At 46.0% G+C, this 16,844-nt stretch overlaps 1 pseudogene; it reads right to left on the minus strand.

Annotated features, from left to right (window-relative positions):
• Positions 1–14,424: 14,424 nt before the first annotated feature.
• On the minus strand, positions 14,425–16,030 carry LOC132228306 (large ribosomal subunit protein uL23-like; annotated as a pseudogene).
• Between the last annotated feature and the right edge of the window lie 814 nt (positions 16,031–16,844).

Consider the following 16,844-nt stretch of genomic DNA (forward strand, 5'->3'; position numbering starts at 1 on the left):
TTCAGTTGACTTAATCCCTGTCCCTGGCTTCTTCCTGCATGGTAGACATGTGAGGTTAGATAAGAAGAACCCAGACAAGTCCTATGGATGAAACTCTTCCATAGGTTTATTTCAAATGTAGTTGGTTGGAAATTTATTGAGATATCTAGTTATGCTGTACTTTTAAAAAAAATTCTTTATTGTTGAAAGTATTACATAGGTCTCCACTTCTTTTCCCCCATTGACCTCTCCCCACCTGCTCCTGCCCCCCAGCACATGCCCTGATCCCCCTACTATGCTGTACTTTTCTAAGCAGATATTTTATAGGTTCAAAACCTTGTCATAAACCTATAGCATTTTACCAGGTCTTCTACTTTAAATTTTTAGTAGCTAGAATGAGGAGCTTGGGAGGTTTTTATTTTTTTATTTTTTTTTAACCCAACTAGACATGAAGGTTTATTATAATGGAAAGGAAAAACTAACCCAAACTCTTATTTAAAGGTAAGAGTTTTATATTAGAAGGGAATTGCATTTACCCCTACATCTAATATTCTCAGTTGGTATCCAGTAATCACTTGGTAAATATTTCTGTAAATGAGTGAATGAATGGAGCAGGACTTAGAACTCTTTTTTTTAAATTAAATCTTTATTGTTCAGATTATTACATTTGTTCCTCTTTTTTTCCCCCCCATAACTCCCCTCCTCCCAGTTCCCGCCCCACCCTCCGCCCTCACTCCCCACCCACTGTCCTCATCCATAGGTGCACGATTTTTGTCCAGTCTCTTCCCACATCTCCCACACCCCTTTCCCCCCCAAGAATAGTCAGTCCATTCCCTTTCTATGTCCCTGATTCTATTATAATCAACAGCTCATTCTGTTCATCAGATTATTTATTCACTTGATTCTTAGATTCACTTGTTGATAGATGCATATTTGTTGTTCATAATTTGTATCTTTACCTTTTTCTTCCTCTTCCTCTTCTTAAAGGATACCTTTCAGCATTTCATATAATCCTGGTTTGGTGGTGATGAACTCCGTTAGCTTTTCCTTATCTGTGAAGCTCTTTATCTGACCTTCAATTCTGAATGATAGCTTTGCTGGATAAAGTAATCTTGGTTGTAGGTTCTTGGTATTCATCACTTTGAATATTTCTTGCCACTCCCTTCTGGCTTGCAAAGTTTCTGTTGAGAAATCAGCTGACAGTCGTATGGGTATTCCCTTGTAGGTAACTGAGTTTCTTTCTCTTGCTGTTTTTAAGATTCTCTCTTTATCTTTTGCTCTTGGCATTTTAATTATGATGTGTCTTGGTGTGGTCCTCTTTGGATTCCTTTTGTTTGGGGTTCTCCGCGCTTCTTGGACCTGTAAGTCCATTTCTTTCACCAGGTGGGGGAAGTTTTCTGTAATTATTTCTTCAAATAGGTTTTCAATATCTTGCTCTCTCTCATCTTCTGGCACCCCTATAATTCTGATGTTGGTACGCTTGAAGCTGTCCCAGAGGCTCCTTACACTATCTTCGCATTTTTGGATTCTTTTTTCATTTTGCTTTTCCGGTTGGATGTTTTTTGCTTCCTCGCATTTCAAATCATTGACTTGATTCTTGCGCTCCTCTGGTCTGCTGTCGGGCGTCTGTATAATATTCGTTATTTCAGTCCGTGTATGCTTAATTTCTAGTTGGTTCCCCAATATAAGATCGAGGGTCTTATTAGTTTTCGTGTAGATCTCATTAAGTTTATCGGCAGCTTCTAAACAGTTCTTGAGAGACCTTAAAAGTGTGGTTCTGAACTCTATATCTTCGATTGACAATTTTGTCCTGTTTCTTTGTCTCCGCATTTTGTTATGCTTCCTTGGTGCACCCCCTAGTGATCTTTGTTCGCAGTCTTATAGTTAAATCTTGATTGTTGTAGCTAATTCCAGGGAGGGTTTGACCTCCAGGCCAAGTGGCTATGAGAATCAGCTGTGTCAGCAGTGAGAGAACTTCTGTCCTCTAGGGAGGTGCTAATCTAGCCTTTGCCTGAGGCTATCCGGCAAATGCCTCTGTGCAGGGCTTGGGTAGGGTGGGTCGGACAGGCTCAACAGGGTGGGCCGGAGAGAGCAGTTATGGCAGCTCTCAGTCCTGTCCCCAGGGGCTCTGCCTCTCTGAGTCCCAGCACCCGCTGCAAAGCTCGGAGAGAAAGCTGCACTCGCTCTGACCGAAGCCAGACAGTCCCGCTTCTCCCGTTTGAGTCTGGGTCCCTAAAGACTCGCCCGGATCTGGAGCTCAGAGTCTGCGACTCCCTCCCGATTGAAAACGCCAACCGCGCCCTCCACCGCCAGCCTGCTCCGCGCACTCCGCACCTCAGAATTTGACTTCAGCACTACGCCTCCTCTGAGTGTCCGTATGCGTTTCTCTTTCCTCCTAGTTGTAGGACTTCCACTCAGCCAGCGTTCCTGTGGTTCTGGGTGATGTCCCTTCCGTTTTTTGGTTTCACTTTTGAAGTAGTTGTTCAAAGCAGCAAACTCCGGCGTTAACCTATGCCGCCATCTTGGTTCTCCCCCAGGACTTAGAACTCTTAAGTAAACAGTTAACTCTTAGATAGTTTGAGAATTTTCTTTATTAGAAAAAACCAATGCTGACTACTAGCAATGTTCACATAAAATTAAATGTCAGCTGGAGTTCCTGAAGTATACCTCATTCTGCCAGGACACTGGGGAGTCTGAAAGACCTCTTCATCTATTTGCTAAATCAAGCCCTGAGATGGCCTCTATCCTAAGATAGGCAAGTGCTCCAGTACTCACTCTGGCTACATCCAAGCAAAAGGCATCCTAGTGGAGCATGATGTGAATGCAGCCTCCCTTAGATCTACTTGAAAGAGATTTACTGCCAGCTTTCCAAATAAGCCAAATACTTTCAAAAGAAATATTTCCTTCTTTGAGGCACCAAGGGCCATGTTAGTCGAGGATTGTGGAGAAGTAAAGCTCAGGGAGTCATCCATAAAACAGATGGATGAAAAAAAACATTGTCTTCTTCCAACATAAAATCACATATTGACACTGCCTCTGTATTTTATGTTAAATATTTATTTTATCTATGCTGTACATAGAAGTCAGTACTGCATGTGAGTAGTGTTTATGAAAAATGCAAGTTAATGATAACAATACCCATTGCTTAAAGGTGTTTACCAAGCTTCCCATTTTATGGACTCCAAGAAACTAAATATGGAAGTTCATACTTAAGGTCCTCCATAAACCTACTGTGTGCCAAGTACTGTGATAAGTGGTTAATAATATTTATACTGTAAGTTAAACCCATCATACTTACTTAATCCAGCAAATTTTAATTCTAGATTTCCTTGTATTTTTATGTTTGAAATGTTTCAGTATTTAGCTTTTTGCATAATATTGCTTAATAGCTTACTTAATATGCAATGATGTATCACTCATCTTAATTTTCAGAACAATTTATGGGCAAAGGAACAAAGTAGGAAGCAAGAGCAGCTTGTCACCAGCTTCAGTTTGACCTGATATTCCTGTCCTCTATTCTTTCTTCTTTGCAGACTTACTTTTCACCTATTCTTTGATGATTCTCCAAACAACATTACCTGTAGCTCAGACTTTTTTTCTAAGCTCCAGACCCAATCACACACCAGTCATCTCTACCTGAGATTTCCCATGTCCTTCTAACTTGATGTATTTCAGACTGAATTTCCTCTCAGAGAACGACTTTACCATCTGCTGAATTGCTCAAGTTTACATTCCCTTTCCCCACATGGAACAGTTACTCTGTCTTCTCCGTTCTATTTCTTTGGTATCTGTCGAATCCATCCCCATTACATTGTCCCAGCTGCCTCTCCCCTGGTCCAGATCTTCTTCTTCTTCTTTTTTTTTTTTTTTGCAGACTGTTCCTGCATCTTTACCCATTCATTTAACTGATTGACATAAAATATACATAACAACAATTACCACCTTAACCCTCTGACTTATTTTTGACATTACTCCTAAGAGTGACTTATCAAAAACATAAATTTGGTCATGTCTATTCAAACTTCTTTTTGGAGTTCCCCATCACCTGTAGGATAAAATTCTTAACCTTACATACAAAGTCTTTCATAATTTCCCTAGACTGACTTTCCCATCACACCTCCTTCACTTTCCTACACACTACACTCAGGCATATTTTCTTGTGCTTCCTCAAGTGTACCATGCTGCTTTATGCCTTCTTTCTGGAGTGTCTACAGCTCCTTCTGAACTGAATGTCACCCACACTCTCAATCTGCCTTAGCAGAGCCTTACTAGTTTTCATACCTCACTTCAGTGGTTCCTTCCTCTGTGATGCCTGGAGTTTTTCACCCCCATGCTTTCTCCCACCTCATTAATCTACCACCAGTGTGTCCCATATATCTTCCTTAGCTCTTCTCCTTTATTCATGTACTAGGGGCCCGGTGCACGAAATTCGTGCACTGGGTGTGTGTGTGGGGGAGTGTCCCTCAGCCCAGCCTGCCCCCTCTCACATACTGGGAGCCCTCAGGCGTTGACCCCCATCACCCTCCAATCGCAGGATCGGCCCCTTGCCCAGGCCTGACGCCTCTGACAGAGGTGTCAGGCCTGGGCAGGGGACCCTCATTTCCCCCCATCACTGGTTCTGCCCCCAGCCCAGGCCTGATGCCTCTGGCCCAGGCATCAGGCCTGGGCAGGGGACCCCCAGACCCCTCCGATTGCTGGCTCTGCCCCTTGCCCAGGCCTGATGCCTCAGCCAGAGGCGTAGACCCCCACCACCCTCTGATCACCTGATCGGCCCCTTGCCCAGGCCTTACGCCTCCGCCAGAGGTGTCAGGCTTGGACAGGGGACCCCCATCTCCCCCCGACCACTGGCTCTAGCCCCCGTCCAGGCCTGAGGCCTCTGGCCCAGGAATCATGCCTGGGCAGGGGACCCCCATCTCCCTCTGATCGCTTGCTCCACCCCCCGCCCAAGCCTGACGCCTCTGACCCAGGCTTCAGGCCTGGGCAAGGGGACCATCATATCCCCCCAATCCCCGGCTCAGCCCCCCTCCCAGGCCTGATGCCTCGGCCAGAGGAGTTGACCCTCATCACCCTCTGATCACCAATCACCGGATCGGCCCCTTGACCAGGCCTGAGGTCTCCGGCAGAGGTGTCAGGCCTGGACAGGGGACCCCCAGCTCCCTGCGGTTGCAGGCTCCGCCCCTGCCCAGGCCTAACGCCTCTGGCCTAGGCGTCCGGCCCGGGCAGCGGGGACCCACAGCTGCAGCGGCCCCGCGATCGTGGGCTCCGCTTTAGGCCCAGGCAAGGGACCCCTAGCTCCTGGGACTGCCAGCTTCGACCGTGTCCAGCTCTCATCGCTGGCTCCACCCCTACTTCCTGCTATCACTGGCCAGGGTGGCAAAGGTGCCTGATTCTCCGATCATGGCTGGGGGGCAGGGCAAAGGCGGCCCCAGGGCCGCCTTTGCCCTGCCCCCCAGCTCTTAGCTCCCCCCTGGGTTTCTGATCACTGTCAGTGGCAGGGGGCTTCTTCCTGCTTTCCCTTTCGCCTCCCTGCATTGTGCCTACATATGCAAATTAACCACCATCTTGTTGGCAGTTAACTGCCAATCTTAGTTGGCAGTTAACTGCCAATCATAGTTGGCGGTTAATTTGCATTTACCCCTGATTAGCCAATGAAAAGGGTATCGTCGTACGCCAATTACCATTTTTCTCTTTTATTAGTGTAGATAAAATAAGCCTGCAGATTCTCATCCAAGATGGCAGAGTAGGGGAAAGCTGCATTCGGCTTCTAGGACCACTTCAAAATTACAACTAAATTATAGAACAATCAGTCTGGATAACCATCTGAAGACTAGCTGAACAGAAGTCATGTAACTACAGTATATACAGAAGAAGCTATGTTGAGATTGGTAGGAGGGGCAGAGTTGTGAAATGGGCTGGCCTCACACCCATGTGTGGCAGTTGAGAATTTGGAGGGATATCGCAGCTGCAGAGGTCCCCCCTGAGGAGTGATGAGTCTCAGTCCTAGGTGGGCTCTGCAACTGAAAACACTAGTGCTGGGAAGACAAGCCCACATAACATCCAGCTGTGAAAATCAGTGGGGATTCTATCTGCCCAGGTGAGATGGAAGGCTACTAGAAAACCAGGTATCACCTTAAAGGGATAGCTAGGAACTTGCAGCCACTCCCCCTCAGCTCCGACATCAGCTTGGAGCAGTGCCAGATTCACAAGGAGAAACTGAGTGGTGTGCTTTCAGAGCAAGGGCTGGAGAGAGAGCCTCCAATGACACTGTGTTGAGTCCTCCTCACTCATGGCCCATGGGCACAATCTTTCCTGGTTTGAGCACTTCCCCCACACAGCATTAGATTGGTGAGGCACACTAGCTCCACCCTGACAACTCCCTATGTCTCTGCATTACTATATTCCCACACAGCCAAAGACCCTGTGAGCAGGAACCAGTCTGGGTCCACATTTCAGTCTTTTAAAAAAAACTCATGAATTGTGGTCAATGGCATGGGGGTGCCAGAACCACACAGGGAAAAACTTGAGTTGTGTGGTTTTAGTTGCCCTACCCATCTTCTCACATGGCTGATAGGTGCCACATTTCCTGTGTTGAGCCCTCCCACCACATGGCCAAATCTAATCTATAGCTTGGTGAACTCTACTAACTCCACCCTTAGACCCCATCTCACCACAAAGATCTTCAGGCCCCAGGCAGTTGCCTTGGTGAACTTGAGACTTTTTCTGAGTGGCCTCAGGTCCAGCACTGGTGCTGAGTTTGAGTCTGTATTAACCTGGTGAACACTACTCATTCCTACCTGGTGAATAATTCCTTGAGGACCTGCCTCATGCATGCAACTCGTGTACTATCTGAGGCTTTCAGTGGGTAAGCCTAATAGGCAGCCAGCATGCAGCAGTGGGTCTCAGGGTGCCTTGGGTTTTTGCTAACTTGTTCCAGGCCCAGTACTGGTGGTAGCTGGCCTTGGTTCCAAGCTTAGCCCCTCTTAACCATGAATTGGTCACAGGCAGCATCTAAAATTGACCTGCATCAGAGTCCTTCCCAAGAAGCTCCAGAACCAAAATACCTGAGGTCTGGCTTCAGGCCACAATAGAACACCACCCAATTATCTCCACAAGTGGCACACCCTAAGGGAGGCCTCAACAGTCAACAGACCCTACTGTGGCAAGTTCTGATTTTGGGGTCAGGCCCCTGCATAGCCCCTCATACAGTGGCCAAACCTCACAGCCAAACAGCCTGGGAGTCAACCTCAGCCACGGACATGCCAACAGTAACCAAGGCTCAACTATAAAGGAGGGCACACACAACCCACACAAGGGAAATTCCTGGAGTACCTTGCTCAGGTGGATCAGGGAGACTGCCACACTGGGCCCCAAACACCTACTGCATAAGGCCAACCTACCAAGACTGGGAGACATAGCACGTCTACAGAAACAAAGAAAGGCAGCCAAAATGGGGAGGCAAATAAACATGCCACAAATGAAAGAACAGGAGAAATCCCCAGAAGAAAAACTAATCGACAGAAGCAAGCCATCTACAAGATACTGAGTTCAAAATAATGGCTAAAAGGATGCTCAAGGAACTGAGTGAGAACTTCAGTAAAGAGATAGCAAACATAAAAAAATGACATATAAGCTAGAAAAAGAACCAGTCAGAAATAAAGAATACAATAACGGACATGAATAATACACTAGAAGAGATCAACAGCAGATTAGATGAAGCAGAAAATTGAATCAGCAGCTTGGAAGACAAAATAGCAGAAAACATCCAATCAGAGCAGCAAAAAGAAAAAAACCAAAACAACAAAAAACGAGGTAGTTTAAGGGATCTTCAGCAACATCAAATGAAACAATAGGAGTAGCAGGAAGAGAGCAAGGGATTGAAAACCTATTTGAAGAAATAATGACTAAAAATCTCCCTAACCTTATGAAGGAAAAAGACAAGTCCAGTGAGTGCTGAGAGTCCCAAATAAGAGGAACCCAAAAGGGCCCACACCAAGGCACATCATAATTAAAATGCCAAAGATTAAAGACAGAGATAATCTTAAAAACAGCAAGAGAAAAACAGGGACCAAGAAGGAACCTCTCATAAGACTGTCGGCTAATTTCAAGGCAGAAGCGAGTGGCAGGAAATACTCAAAGTGAAGAAAAGCAAGAACCAAGATTGCTCTACCTAGCAAGGCTATCATTTAAAATTGAAGGAAAGTTAAAGTGTTTCTCAGACAAGAAAAAGCTAAAGAAGTTCATTACCACCAAAACAGTATAACAAAAAATGTTAAAGAGACTTAAGAAGAATAAATGTTTAAAGGAGCACAAATGTGAATTAAAAAAGGGCAATAACTATATAACTATCAATAATAACTTTAAATGTAAATGGATTAAATGCTCCAATAAAAAAATGAGATCCATATAAATGCTATCTACAAGAGAACCAGTTCAGTTCAAAAGACATTCAGACTGAAAGTAAAGGGATGGAAAAAGATATATCATGCAAATTTTAAAAAAAAAAATGTTGGGGTAGCAATACCTATATTAGACAAAATAAACTTTAAAAGAAAGTCTATAAGAAACAAAGACATTTCATAATGATAAATAGATCAATCCAACAAGAACATATAACTTGTAAACATTTATGAACCCAATTAGAAGTACCTAAACATATAAAGCAAATATTGATGGACATAAAGAGATTGATAGTAATATAGTAGAGGAGGGAACTTTAACACTCCATTGACATCAATGGATAGATCTTTCAGACAGAAAATCAACAAAGACATTTAATGACACACCAGATGGATTTAATTGATATTTTTAGAGTATTTCACTCCAGACTAGCAGAATATACATTCTTTTCAAGTGCACTTGGAACATTTTTCAGGATAGACGATGTTAGGCCATAAAACAAGTCTAAATAAATTTAAGAAGATTGAAATCATATCAAGCATCTTCTCTGATCACAATGGTATGAAACTAAAAATTAAAAGGAAAAAAAAAAACACCTTGAAAAACACAAACACATAAAGGCTCAAAACACATTACTAAACAATAAGTGGGTTAACAATGAGATCAAAGAAGAACTCAAAGATACCTTGATGTAAATGAAAATAAAAATACGATCTAAAATCTATGGGACACAGAGAAAGCTGTCCTAAGAGGGAAATTCATAGCAATACAGGTCTCCCTCAGGAAACAAGAAAAACAGGAATTAAACAATGTAATGTAACACCTAAAGAAACTAGGAATAGAAAAACAAAACCTAGTGAGTAGAAGCATGGAAATAATATTAAGATCAAAGTGGAAATAGACAAAATAGCATCTAAATAATATAAAAGATTAATGAAAGAGCTCATTTGAAAATATAAACAAGATTGATACATGTTTAACCAGACTCATAAAGAGGAAGGCCCAAATAAATAGAATCAGAAATGTATGTAAGAGGAAAAGTGAGAATTGATACCACAGAAATACAAAAATCCTCAACAAAATATTAGCATACTGAATTTAGCATACATTTAAAAGATCATACATCATGATCAAGTGGGATTTATTCCTGGGGTACAAAGATGGTTCTCTTCTGATTTGCTGTACACAACAGCCCCCAAAGAGGGTTGACTTGATCATTTTGAAATATGCACCATGTAAGTGTGTCTGACTCTTCCTTTCAGTACTCCAGGATCAAATGATTTTTTCAATGGAAAAAGCAGCCATCTAAAAGCATGGCATTTTTGTTTAAAGATTTATGCAAACTTTGGATTACACTTCATGAGATCATGTTTGATTATAACATTTTTGTCCTTTAATTAATCATATTTTAAAATTAACCCTCATGTGTATTTGTCTTACATTTTTAAATTAAAAATTATTTTAACGTTATTATTGCAGGGTCCCCCTTCCCCACCCCACTTTGCCTACCTCCACCCTCCCCTATCTCCCCCAGAAGGGTATTTGTCTTTTAATACCTTTCTGACCCCTTATACAACTCTTTGGAGGCATTTTTTACCTTTGGGAAGCAAGGAGTTTGAAATGTGTTGGATTTAGTACTCAGTCCCTTTTACTTTATTTTTTATACTTAGCAATATCTGGATTTGTTTTATTCATTTACTAGAGGCCTGTTGCACAAAAAGATTCGTGCAATAGGCCTTCCCTTCCCCTGGCTGCCGGCACCGGTTTTCCTCTGGCACCCGGGACCCAGGCCTTTGCTCCGTCCGGAGCCGCCATCAAGCCTTCGCTGCTCTGTCCAGAGCCACCTTCAAGCCTTCGCTGCTGCGGCCGGAGCTGCCTTAAGTCTTCGCTTTGCGCCTACATATGCAAATTAACCGCCATCTTTGTTGGCAGTTAATTTGCATATCTCGCTGATTAGCCAATGGGAGGCATAGCGAAGGTACGGTCAATTACCGTGTCTGTCTATTAGATAGGACTAGAGGCCTGGTGCACAAAAATTTGTGCACTCGGGGGGGGGGGGTCCCTCAGCCTGGCCTGTGCCCTCTCGCAGTCTGGGACCCCTTGGGAGATAAAGACCCGCTGGCTTAGGCCCGCTCCCGGGTGACAGAGGGCAGGCCCAATCCCTAGGTGCAGGCCCCGGTCGGGCTCAGAACAGGGCCAATTGGGGAGTTGGGCGCCGCCCCCTGTCATGCACAGAGCAGGGCGGATTGGGAGGTTGTGATGCCACCCTCAGTCACGCTCAGGGTAGGGCCGATTGGGGGGTTGGGGCACTGCCCCGTCACACTCAAGAAAGGGTCGATGGGGAGGTTGTGGCCCCACCCCCTGTCACGCACAGAGCAGGGTCAATCAGGAGGTTGGGGCGCTGCCTTTGTCACGCACAGAGCAGGACCCATCAGGGGATTGGGGCTCCGTACCCTGTCACGCACAGAACAGGGCCCATCAGGGGGGTTGGGGGTCTGTACCCTGTCATACACAGAGCAGGGCCCATCAGGGGGTTGGGGAGCTCCCCCCTGTCATGCACAGACCAGGGCTGATCAAGGGGTTGAGGAGCTTCCCCCTGTCACTCACACAGTAGGGCGCCGATAGGGGAGTTGGGGCACCGCCCCCTGTCACACACACAGCAGGGCAGATCAGGGGTTGGGGCACCACCCTCTATCACCCACAGAGCAGGGCCGATCAGGGGGTTGGGGCCCGCCACTCTCACACTCAGGGTAGGGCCAATGGGGATGTTATGGCTCTACCCCATCACACACAGAGCAGGGCCCGTGGGGGGAAGGGGGTTGGGGCGCTGCCCTCTATCACCCACAGAGCAGGGCCGATCAGGGGGTTGGGGCGCTGCACCCTGTAACACACAGAGCCGCAGGGCGATCAGGGGGTTGGGGAGCTCCCCCTATCAGGCACAGAGCAGGGCGGATAGGGAGGTTGTGGCCCGCCCCCTGTCACACACAGAGCCGCAGGGCGATCAGGGGCTTTGGGCGCTGCCCCCTGTCAATGCTGATCCAGGTGCCGGGAGGCCTCTCGGCTCCACTGATCCTGGTGCTGGGAGGCATATTACCCTTATACTATATAGGATAGAGGCCTGGTGCATGGGTGGGGCCGGCTGGTTTGCCCTGAAGGGTGTCCTGGATCAGGGTGGGGGTCCCCACTGGGGTGCCTGGCCGGCCTGGTTGAGGGGATGATGGCTGTTTGCAGCTGGTCACACACCCTTCATGGTGGGGGTCCCCTCGGGGGTGCCTGGCCAGTCTGGGTGAGGAGCTGAGGGCTGTTTTCAGGCTGGCGGGTGACTGAAGCTCCCAACTGCTTTTTTTTTTTTTTTTTTTTTTTTTTTTTAATTCTGGGCCAGCTTTAGCTCTGAGGCTCCAGCTCTGAGGCCTCTGCTGCTGAAAGCAGGTATCTGGTTTGTTTGGGTTCTATAATCAAAACACTGTATCAACTCCAGCTCTGAGATCCCGGCTGGCTGAAAGCAGGTTTCTGGGGTTTTATTTAGCTTCTATATTTGTAACAATGTTTCAAACTTCAAGGTCAGAGGCCGGCAAGGCAGGCGGGGAACGTTGGTTTCCTCCGTCACTGAAGTAAGCAAGCCTCATGTTAGCTTCAAGCTGCCTGGCTGCCAGCCGCCATCTTGGCTGGCAGTTAATTTGTATATTGCCCTTATTAGCCAATGTGAAGGGTAGCAGACGTACAGCTAATTACCATGTTTCTCTTTTATTAGATAGGATGTGATTATTATCTATCTCTCCCCCTACCCGCCCCCCCTAAAGTCCAGGAAGGCTAGGTGTATCCTCAGCACCTGCAAAGTGCTCAAAACATGTAAGGAAGTAATATACAAGGGATTGGGGGGGGGGGGCAGGGTAGAAGTGGGGAGGAGGTGAGATGGCTATGGGGCACTAGACCACATCCGGTATGGCAAATATTCCTTCTTACTGACTTACCTGATTGGCCCAAGAAACCTTTTCAATACAGCAACCTATCAGTCAATACGAGATGAAGGGTAATTGAAATCTGTGCCATATGATCTCTAATGGTAATATTTGATTCTATATATCAGAAGGTAAGGCAGTTAAGATACTTTATGAGGTTCCAGCAAAAGATTTAGGGGCAAATAGGCCTTAAGAAATTTAAGTAACAACTGTGTGGCAACAAACTCCTTTAAGTGGCCAAAAGGTCAAGTTGTTTATAAGAAAATCACTTTCTGGGGATTCTTCCCCCTCCCTACATGGGAGTCAGTTCTGTGGGACCCTTTTCCTCCTCCCTACTTGGGAATCCATTCTGTGGGACTCTTCCCACTCCCTACGTAGGAGTCTGTACTTGTTCTTCAATAAATCTCCATCTTTGCTATAAGAAAGAAAAGAAAATCACTTTCCCATACATTCTAATCAGAGAGATATATCATGACCAGACTTAGTCTTATAAAAATTGCAGAAAAACATTTAAGTTGCAGATACAACAAAAATACTTGTTAACTGAAATATTAGCCAAATTCAGTTAAAATGGTCTTAAGTATATTATATATATTGGTATATAAGGGACCTCAATATGCCAACACATCTACACTAATAAAAGAGAAACATGGTAATTGGCGTACGACCGCTACCCTTTTCATTGGCTAATCAGCGAGATATGCAAATTAACTGTCAGCCAAGATGGCAGCCAGCAGCCAGGCAGCTTGAAACTAACATGAGGCTTGGTTGCCTCAGTGACCGAGGAAACCAATGTTCCCCGCCTGCGGCTGCAGGCCCCTGAGCCAGCAGTTTCAAACATTGTAACAGATACCTCGGGACTTCAGCCAGCAGATTCGCAACATTGTATGCAAAGGCCAGAAACCTACTTTCAGCTGGAGGCCTAAGAGCTGGAGCCAAGCCTCAAGCTAAAGCTGGCCTAGAATAAAAAAAAAAAAAGAAAAAAAGGAGCGGTTGGGAACTTCAGTCACCGCCAGCCTGAAAACAGCCCTCAGCCCCTCACCCAGACTGGCCAGGCACCCCAGAGGGGACCTCTACCCTGAATGGTGTGTGACCAGCTGCAAACAGCCATCATCCCCTCATCCAGGCTGGCCAGGCACCCCAGTGGGGACCCCCACCCTGATCCAGGACACCCTTCAGGGCAAACCAGCCGGCCCCACCCATGCACCAGGCCTCTATCCTATATAGTATAAGGGTAATATGCCTCCCAGCACCAGGATCAGTGGAGCCGAGAGGCCTCCCGGCACCTGGACCAGCGTTGACAGGGGACAGCGCCCAAACCCCCTGATCGCCCTGCAGCTCTGTGTGTGACAGGCGGCGGGGCCACAACCTCCCTATCGGCCCTGCTCTGTTCGTGACAGGGGAAGGTGCCCCAACCCCCTGATCAGCCCTGCTCTGTGCCTGATAGGGGGGACCTCCCCAACCCCCCCCACCCCCCCTCGCCCACAGGCCCTGCTCTGTGTGTGATGGGGTAGAGCCATAACCTCCCCATCAGCCCTGCCCTGAGTGTGAGAGTGGCGGCGCCCCAACCCCCTGATAGGCCCTGCTCTGTGGGTGATAGATGGCGGTACCCCAACCCCCTGATGGGCCCTGCTCTGTGTGTGACAGGGGGCGGTGCCTCAACTCCCCTATCGCCCCTACTCTGTGCGTGACAGGGGGCAGCGCCCCAACCCCCTGATTGGCTGTGCTCTGTGACAGCGTGGCGCCGCAACCTCCCCATCGACACTGCCTTGAGTGTGACAGGGGACGGTGCCCCAACCCCCCAATCGGCCCTACCCTGAGCGTGACTGAGGGTGGCATCACAACCTCCCAACCTCCCTGCTCTGTGCATGACGGGGCGGCGCCCCAACTCCCCAATCGGCCCTGCTCTGAGCCCGACCAGGGGCTGCACCTAGGGATTGGGCCTGCTCTCTGCCACCTGGGAGCAGGCCTAAGCCAGCAGGTTGTTATCTCTCGAGGGGTCCCACACTGCGAGAGGGCACAGGCTGGGCTGAGGTACCCCCTTCCCCCCCGAGTGCACAAATTTTTGTGTACCGGACCTCTAATATATCAAATAAAAAAGGAAATATCTCAGAGGATAAACATCCATTACACATTTAGTTAATAGTTTACACAGGCTCTTATGGGCTGAATCACCCCCCCCCCCATTCATATGTTGAACCCTAACCTTCAGTATCTCAAAATGTAACTATATTTGGAGATAAGACCTTTAAAGGGGTGATTAAGTTAAAATGCACTATTAGGGTGAACCCTAATCCAATCTAACTGTTGTCCTTATAAAAAGAGGTGATTTAGACACACAAGAGACACCAGGGCTGTGGGGTGCAGAGAAAAGGCCATGTGAAGACACAGCAAGAAGGTGACCATCTGCAAGCTAGAGACTTGCTGAACCTCCCATACCTTGGGACTTCTGGTCTCCAGAAGTGTGTGAAAATAAATTTGTTGTTTAAGCCACTAGTCTGTTATTTTGTTATGGCAGCCCTAGCAAGCTAAACTAATGGGTGACCTAAATCTCACAGCTTACAGAACTGCAAGAGAATCGATAAACGCTTGGTGTCATGGGTTCCCATACACTCTATGCCCAGCATCCTTAAATTGGAGCTTTGGCAGCATTGAAGCTATCTCTTAGAACCAAGTTCAAACTTGCCCATTCCCTGGCATTTGAAAACAGGGTATGAGAAGAACTTTTGATGTGGAAAACAAAATAACATGAAAAATTTCAAACATATCGGAAGTAGAAAACAGTACAATAAACTTCCATATACCCTACACCCAGATTCAACAAGCACCAAGATTTTGCTGTATTTACTTCAACTCTCTTCACCCTCTTTTCTTTTCCTTGGCTGTTGTATAATTTATTTAAAATTAACCAGCTAATATTTTATTATAGACTGTGTAATGGACATTACACGACTAATTTACATATTTTGGCATGTCATTAAAGCTTTTTTTTTTTTTTTACAGTGTAAAATTTTTATATTTAGAATTAGGCAGCTAGACTCAGTTTAGATGATCCCAATTTTGTTGGCAACATCCAAAGCACCGTAGTCAGGAGCCAGTCGAACATAGGCCTTCTCTCGCCCTCAGGCCTGATCAGGGTGCTGACCTTGGCCACATCAGTGTCATAGAGCTTCCTCACAGCCTGTCTGATCTGGAGCTTGTTGGCCTGGACATCCACAATGAACACCAGTGTACTATTGTCTTCTATCTTCTTCGTGGCTGACCCGGTAGTCAGGGGGAATTTGATGATGGCATAGTGGTCAAGCTTGTTTCTCCTGGGTGCGCCTTTCTGAGGATATGTAGGCTGCCTCCGGAGCCTTAGTGTCTTTGGCTGTCGGAAGGTGGGTGACGTGAAGATCTTTTTTTGTGTGGCTGTGGACACCTTTCAACACTGCTTTCTTTGCCTTCAAAGCCTTTGCTTTAGCTTTGGCTTTGGGAGGGGCAGGAGCTTCCTTCTTAGCTTTTGGCGCCATCTTTGTAAAAAGCTAAAGCTAATTCTTATTAATACAAAGGTAAAAAAAATTGAACTGAGATAAAATACATTCTAAAATCTTTTTTAAGATCAAGTTTTAAATTATTTTTTAAAAAACACCACTTTATTCTTTTTCTTCCAAAAAGAATGTCAGTGAGGACTCTCATAGCCAGTTAGCCTGGAGGTCAACTCACCCCTGGTATTGCCGGCAACAATCAAGGCTTAACTACAACAAGACTGCGCACAAAGACCACTAGGGGGTGCACCAAGAAAGCATAAAAAATGCGGAGACAAAGAAACAGGACAAAATTGTCCATGGAGGATATAGAGTTCAGAACCACACTTTTAAGGTCTCTCAAGAACTGTCTAGAAGCCGCCGATAAATGTAGTGAGATCCTCAAGAAATCTAATGAGACCCTCGATGCTGTGATAAAGAACCAACTAGAAATTAAGCATACACTGACTGAAATAAAGAATATTATACAGACACCCAACAGCAGACCAGAGGAGCGCAAGAATCAAGTCAAAGATTCGAAATGCGAGGAAGCAAAAAACATCCAACGGGAAAAGCAAAATGAAAAAAGAATCCGAAAATACGAAGACAGTGTAAGGAGCCTCTGGGACAGCTTCAAGCGTACCAACATCAGAATTATAGGGGTGCCAGAAGATGAGAGAGAGCAAGATACTGAAAACCTATTTGAAGAAATAATGACAGAAAACTTCCCCGACCTGGTGAAAGAAATAGACTTACAGGTCCAGGAAGCGCAGAGAACCCCAAACAAAAGGAATCCAAAGAGGACCACACCAAGACACATCATAATTAAAATGCCAAGAGCAAAAGACAAAGAGAGAATCTTAAAAGCAGCAAGAGAAAGAAACTCAGTTACCTACAAGGGAATACCCATATGACTGTCAGCTGATTTCTCAACAGAAACTTTGCAGGCCAGAAGGGAATGGCAAGAAATATTCAAAGTGATGAATACTGAGAACCTACAACC

This window comes from Myotis daubentonii, chromosome 2 (assembly GCF_963259705.1).
Source record: "Myotis daubentonii chromosome 2, mMyoDau2.1, whole genome shotgun sequence".
Classification (NCBI taxonomy): Eukaryota; Metazoa; Chordata; class Mammalia; order Chiroptera; family Vespertilionidae; genus Myotis; species Myotis daubentonii.